Here is a 7,289-nt window from a genome sequence, read left to right as displayed (position 1 = left end):
CAGACACGCGCATGCATGCACGTCGTCAACGTGTAAAGCGCGATGCTAGAGCGTGGTCTTCTGTGCTTTCTGAGCAGTGGAGAGGAGAATATGCTTTCAGGTATTCTCACAAGTATATGAAAAATACCACGTGCGTACGCCATCACCTCTCGTTGGCCTCATTAAACAAAAAGGTTTCCCAGCGTTGGTCACCACGCCTGCAGTACGGGAGGCTCCGGCACCGAAGGCCGATGGTCTGAGTGCACGTTGCGTAGGGTGAAGCTATAGCATGCAGGTGCAGTATGCAGCTAAAATGGTACTAACAGTGCACGCACTTCCGCGAGTAAACTGCTCAATCAGCTGATGTGAGACCCAACCAGCATTCCTTGTAGACAGCTAAACCTAGCAGGCGGAAGACAACAAGAGGGAAAGAACGCTAGCACGCTAACAAGACAAAGATAACCACGTATAAGAGACAGGGCATGCGCAGACTCTCAACTGCTTTTATTGGGACATGTATCTAGAATATATGCAAAAAATCCAAACTTAAGCACACACAGAAAAACATAGCAGCTACGCGAACAATAATCAAAGCAGGGACGCTGCCATAACAATTCACGCGTTGTCCAGATAGGAAAATTCACAGTCTGACAAAGTTCTCAAAAAGCAACAACGTCTTTTTACGTGTTCTTAGAGCAGTAACGTTCTTTCCTTCATTAAAACTACCCCAGCAACAACGTCTTTTTACGTGGTTGTCTTCGTGTTCTTAGAACAGTAACGTTCTTTCCGCCATGAACTAACACCAACTAGCGCAACTTGCTGCTTTACAGCAGCAACGTATCTTTCCGCCAACCTACAGGGAGCAAATCACGAACGTAGAAATCGCAACTACCACAGCAGGGCCAATCACAAGGGTTGTCTGCGATCATAGTTGCTGCGTAGCGGTAAACGAACAGACAATAACCGACAGCACCGAGCGCCGTTTTATGAGCAATGAGCGAGCAATTTTCCACTCAGGTGGTGTGAATGGGATACATATTAGAATGCGACTCCTTCTCACATGCTGTTGAGGATTACGCGAAGCATCCGTGTACACTTCACGGCAGCGCACTGAAGACCACTCATCGTCGTCGACGTACTTGCGTGAGCGCGATGAGCAGTCTGCGGCTATTCCCGGTAGAGAGAGAAAGCATTCATTGTAAGCAGTAACTTTCCGCAGTTCCACTCACACCCACAGAGCCTATTTCAACTGTGCGCGTCCGTTGCTACGAGACGCACGCTATGTAGCGGAGAGCACCCATCGAAACAGACGGTCCAAGGCAGCCTGCACTTTCACCTTCCCGCCGTGACGGCCGCTTCAATCAGCGGGTGCCTCTGTCTGGTCGGAAAGCTCCGTGACAAATGCGTCATAAAAATTACTTTACTGTGGTAATTTAACGCGGGAACTTTGAGTGTGGAAGGATCTCTGCAACACAGTTTCTTTTAGATAGGTAAGCGCCAAAAAAAGGCGAACACAAGGCGAGAGGTTGACGACACAACACAGAAGAGCGCTCTTGTGTTCGCCTTTTTTTGGCGCTTACCTATCTCAAAGAATGCATAACCAACTAGCCCAGCACCAAGTTGTATTAAAGCCACATTTACACGCGGAAAAACGTCGGTAGTGTTGCCGATGAGCAATCTGTCCGTCTTGCTTGGTTGGATGTTTCCCTTTGGGTAAGAACTTCTTCCCTGTCCTCTCTCGACCATAGGTAACATAGGTTCCTAGTTTCCCAAACTCTTTCTGTCACTGATGTTGCCGAGCGGAATTAAGTGTTTTCGCTAACGGGGAGAACATTCATTTCATTAATACAACGTTACAATGAACGTTAACCAAGCCAGAGTGTGTTCGAAGACAAAGTAGACCGGCTAACTTTTCTAACAATGAGGGTATTTGTGTTTGATACATTGAAGTGTTTCAAATATGCGATTCGCCACCCATAACATGCAACTCTCAAAAGCGCGGGTTCCTCTAAAGATGGAGGCGTATAAAGTAGAACCCCTCGGTAAAGTGCAATCAATACGCATGAAAAATAAATTTTTAAACCTCTTTGGCAGTGCCTTGTAGTACTTAGTTATCTGTTTAATGGCTCCCAGCTCACGTGATAGAGCGTCTGATAACACTGAATTAAATTTCTTCAGCGTAGAATAACGCCGGCGTTGTTTTCCGTTTGTGAAAAAATGCTTTCACGGTACAGCGTCATTTGCAAGACCCACTAAGAAACTGCTCCCACATCCAATGACAATTTCCTTCGGGATAAAGCATGGAGAAAAAGCTGTAAATTCGCACCAATACTTGGCAAAAAGCGAACTGCTAGTATTTCATTAAAACCAAACCTGAACGCGTCCGTATGGCTCATTTCTATAAAGTTAACGACGACGGAGTCAAAACGCCTAAGTTCCGCAAATATCTTTAACAAGAATCTAGGTACTTAACTAAAATGATAAAAATATTCCATTTTAATGCCAGACAACAACGACAAGAATGAAATGAACGAAGAGCACACGAATTCTTGCAAATTGTCACACCTTTCTCTCTGTACAACCCACGGAAAAGCACAACGACAAGCAAATCTAGCAGGTCCCAAATGAAACTTCATGAATTTCGCTTGATGGCTGGCATCCGTGGGACGTAAAGGAATCATCAGTAAGACGTTAAAATGTGTGCTTAGCAAAACAACGCGGCTCTTTGAAGGGTGCTTCTGCTGCAATGCAAAGACATACCTTGCACAAAAGAGATAGAGGAGAGTGAAAATTTGATACAGCAAGCTCTCCGAAATAGTCACGACTGTTTAAAACAGCAGGCGATGAAAGCGTTATGTATGCACTGTTGACTTTAAAGTCACTGCCCCTGGATAGCTCCAAGCGCACACGGAGTCAAAAAAAAAAAAAAGCTATGCTAATACGGAGATTATGGTCCTTCGATCAATATACTGCGGAGCGAAACCGACTTCAACCGCGATGTAAAATGTCGGCAGCCCCGGACACAGAAGAAAGCCAAGATTGATGCAGTCGATTGGCGTTCAAAGCAGCGGCACCGAATTTCGCCGCCGCATAAGGGACTTCCATTCGACATGCACTAGCTGCGCATATCTCGCGTTTCTCGGCTTTCGTGGGTCGAGACAAGGCTCTATCTTTTCTTACGCGGGATGCAAATCGAGCGAACGTTTCCGATGCAACTGCAAGATATCCCGGAGAACTGAAAAAAAAAAAACACATTTCAAACGGTGAACGTAGCAGGGAAGATTTTGGATATGAAAGAGCTTTCAAAACCACACCATGGAATAGCAAATGAACTCAAATCTCCTTTTTGCTCGCGAAGACGAAAGCCTGCGGCAAAGCAGAGAGAAATACGCGTAATGCACATTCCACTTACGTCGTTCTTATTCTGAATCCAAATTTTGATGGTTTTTGTCGTATTTCTCTCTAGTACTACAAGTTCGTCCGCGCTTCCTTTTCTGCGACGATAGAAGCACTTAAGCCAAATGCACTGGGCACCTAATCTCGTTGTCAGTCCTAGACTAGCGTCTACTTAATGGCTCTCTGCTTTCGGTATTTCCTAATCACTACCGCACAGGTTTATCAAGGACATATGCCCCTACACGGGACAAACATTTAAATGTAGCGTTAAGACGCTTTGCAGAATCCTGTCCGATTCCTGCGGCATTTGAAAATGCTTACTCAATCGCTTCAACGGAAGGAAAGCTGTTAGTCTATGCTAGTCCCTGCCTGCCTTTACTGCAAAGAGCAGCTTTTTGATGTTGCATTGATGCAGTTGAGAAAAAAATAGCTTGGCAGACGCGTTTTTTGAGGCGCTTACTCTCCGGACTACAACTGTTGGCGGTAAAAATGGCTGAAGAGGGATATCTTGACGTTAACAGCGCAGTCTGAGACGCACACACACAGATGACGAGCAATGAGGAGCGCTGTGTTCGTCCTCATTCTTCGTCATCTGTGTGTGCGTGTCTCAGACTGCGCTGTTAACTTCAAGATGCTTCATAACCAACTATCTAACCAAAACCTCTTAACGCAATTCAAGAGGACTACGTACAGCGAACAACGAGCTGTGGTCACTAACACTGTGACTATAGCACAACTGTGATGCCCAGGATTTTTCCTGGCAAAACAAATTCGCGGACGAATGGCTCAGCAATTCCTAGCGTGACAGCATGTATGAATTGTTCGGATTGTGTGGATGACCTGCATAATGCAAGATACGGTCACTGGAACTCGGTTAAGCATATGCGTATAAATCCGGCCGTAAGCACGAAGGCGCTGACACGCTCTCGCGCGGCGCTCGAGTTGGGCGATGTCGGCACGAGGTCGAAATCGCTTCGTAAGGCTGAGCAGCAAAGCAGACTTAACGGAAGCCAGGAACGCGGAACTGCGACCCTAAATTGACCGCTTGTAGTGGCAAGCTATAACCGTGCGCCGACGCTTTTCTAAGAACCTGTCCCCCTGAAGTATGAGCAGGAGAATACCATTAAAAAACAACACTCGGCCAACAGCTACCAAGCGTACCGTTTTGTGGTGTCCACGGACCTCCATTACGACATTATTTTTACTTCATCGGCATAAAGCAAGCAGCTTGGTTCGTGGTCTGCTACTTCCACCCCCACCAGCTTCGTTCGAAGGAAACGTCGGTGTGCCCGAAGCCTACAACCACCGCCCGCACTCCTGAAGGCCTGCCTGCCACCAGCTTCTCTCCAGAAGGCGACAAAGCAGCGGAGCGAAAAGGCGGCGACAAAATCAGTTTCAAAGGCGATCGATGCAAAACCGAAATGCCAATACTGTTAATAACTGCTAAAAAGAAAGAAATACTGCTAAAGCAGATTGGCCGCATGTCCTTGTGTGATCGGCCTTCAATCTTTGTTCAATTCTCGATGAGCCCACGTCTGGCCACTTTGGCTTCGAACTCATAGTCGTTACTCATACCCAACAATTTTGGACAACAGCATTTTTGAGCGGTAAATAGTTTATGAACGCAATTTTTTCTGAACGCAATTTTTTCATGTGACTTAAGATTTCCCTGTAACAATGATTACATCCGCAGATTACCCGACGGCAGTCTCGCATTTTGTTACAGAAAAGTTTTTGTTATCGTCAAAAGTGTTCCCCATTGGTTTTCAATGGCAGTCTTAGCTGTTCGATGCGATCGATGGAAAAACTTTAAAAGAACGATTTCGCCAAATGTCAGAAGAATGGACCAATACCTTCAATATTTCCTTGACATTGCCCTACAATTTTCCAAATTTCAAAATTTATTCCAAGTATGTTGGACATGATTACTAAGTACAGCCCACGGCTTACTGCCACCATCCACTGCAACTTCTGTACGGGACTGTAGCAAGTGCCGGCGCTGTAAGTCACCACGTTTGAAGCATGGCGGGTGTCCCGCAAACCACTCGGCCGAGTCTGCATGAACCACCCGACACCATCCCGTTATATGCAACCGGTAACAAGTGGACTGAATATTTTACTCCTTATGCGGAGACGAAGGCGGCAGTGCGTGGAACGTCATACGAAACGGCACAGTTTTCTATGCATCATATCGTCTTGCGTCACGGTGCCCCGAGATTGCCTACAAAGGCGCGGCGTTTACAGCACACCTTTCGCGTTCGAACCGAGTGCCACGAACCATCTTAAAAAAAGCGCCTATCAGCCCCGCATACACCGACGCATAGAAACGCTGTCCAGAACCATTGCCGACATGATCACGATGTACTATCGGGGACAAAAGTGGTACACTCCACGCGGCGGGAGCCGGAGCAACGCAAAACTGCGTCATTTTTGCCAGCTAAAGCAGGAAACATAGAAACGAGCCAAGTGACATTCGTGCTGATAATAAAGGTCACTCATTGGCTGTCTAGATGCCAGATACCTCCTGTAGATGGCGTTTCAACACAGTTTTCCCTTGTTCCGGCTCCCGCCGCTTGGAGTATACCACTTCTGTCCCCGATAGTACGTAGATGTACACCTTAAAAGTAAGAAAGAAATTCTCCCGCACGTAACATTCGCGTATAAACCGGCTTTTGAAGATGCGGATCGTTTTACATTATTTCGGCTCTTGTGGACGAGAAATAGGAACTGTGAAAAAAAGAACAGCCTTCGCCCAGGCGCACTGCACGAAGTCTGTCTGCTTGCAATGGGCGACGAGCAAGCACCAAACACGTCATCTAATTCTCAGATTACTGCACATTCTTCCTTCCGAGAAAGCTCACTGAAGTCAATAGCGCCTTGAGATCTTTCTTTCAAAATAACCAAACACTGCAGTCAACCTTCTCGCATTAAGAAGCTGCTGCCCCAGACCGCGACTTACCTAGCCATCACCAAACCGAGAACGAGCAAGCGACCCCAAAGAACTGCAACCGCCGAAGGAGGTATAGCGGTGGCGGAGACGGGTGAAGTGAAGCTTCGCGAACTTACAAAACGATACAAAGCGTTGCGCTGCTTATCCCCTTTCTTGTGGTGCACGTTGTTCGTGTGAAACCTTATTTCACGCGGTCACGCGCAATGCTTCTTCTTCTTTCTTTTCTTTTCGCGAGGAGTGCTTTCACACTTAGTCATTTTCAGTGTCGTTCGTCGCTATGTAGTTCCCTTCTTTTGGTCACACTTTCAGTTTTTTTTTTCTGGCTAATATTTCACCTATACTCCATCTCACAAGTTCCGAGCAGCACTAGAAATGGAAGGCAGAGTCCATGCCCCGTCGTCTGCGTGTCGTCTGCTCGCGGCCTACACAGATATGGCTAAAAAAAAGTATAAATCAACGCTTTCTGCGTACCATAAGCGTATGCAAGCTTGCGTACGCTAAGCACAAACATTCTGCGGAACGTTAGGCCATATGTCACATTTGCACGTTTAGTACAGTGTATGCAAATGTAGACGCAATGATAAACTCAGTCTAGTGGCGCCACCTACTATAAAGAAGGGAACCATTTTTGTCAATAAACCGACGATCCTCTTTAGGCCTAGAAGCAGCAGGATAGTCTAAATAAAAAAATAAAGCATATCTAACACTCACATGTTTTGTTATAGAGAGACGAGACGAATCTAAAGCCGGGTGCCCCATTTATGGCCAATGAAAGCAGTTAAAGCAGCAGTTATAACGACGAATATAGGCTGAAGCGAGGGGTCCGGCTTCGAAGGGCACCACTATTTTGGAAACAAACTTTCAGCGTACGCAAGAGCCACGCACGCTAAACTCGGGAGCACGTAACGCAAGCGTATGGTAAGGCTCGATCTGAAATCGCGTTAGACACACGCTATGTTTTTTA

The sequence above is a fragment of the Amblyomma mixtum genome, chromosome 10 (assembly GCF_055824585.1).
Source record: "Amblyomma mixtum isolate Tamu chromosome 10, ASM5582458v1, whole genome shotgun sequence".
NCBI classification, from domain to species: domain Eukaryota; kingdom Metazoa; phylum Arthropoda; class Arachnida; order Ixodida; family Ixodidae; genus Amblyomma; species Amblyomma mixtum.
The sequence above is the reverse complement of the archived record's forward strand: the minus strand, read 5'-3'. Positions refer to the sequence as shown.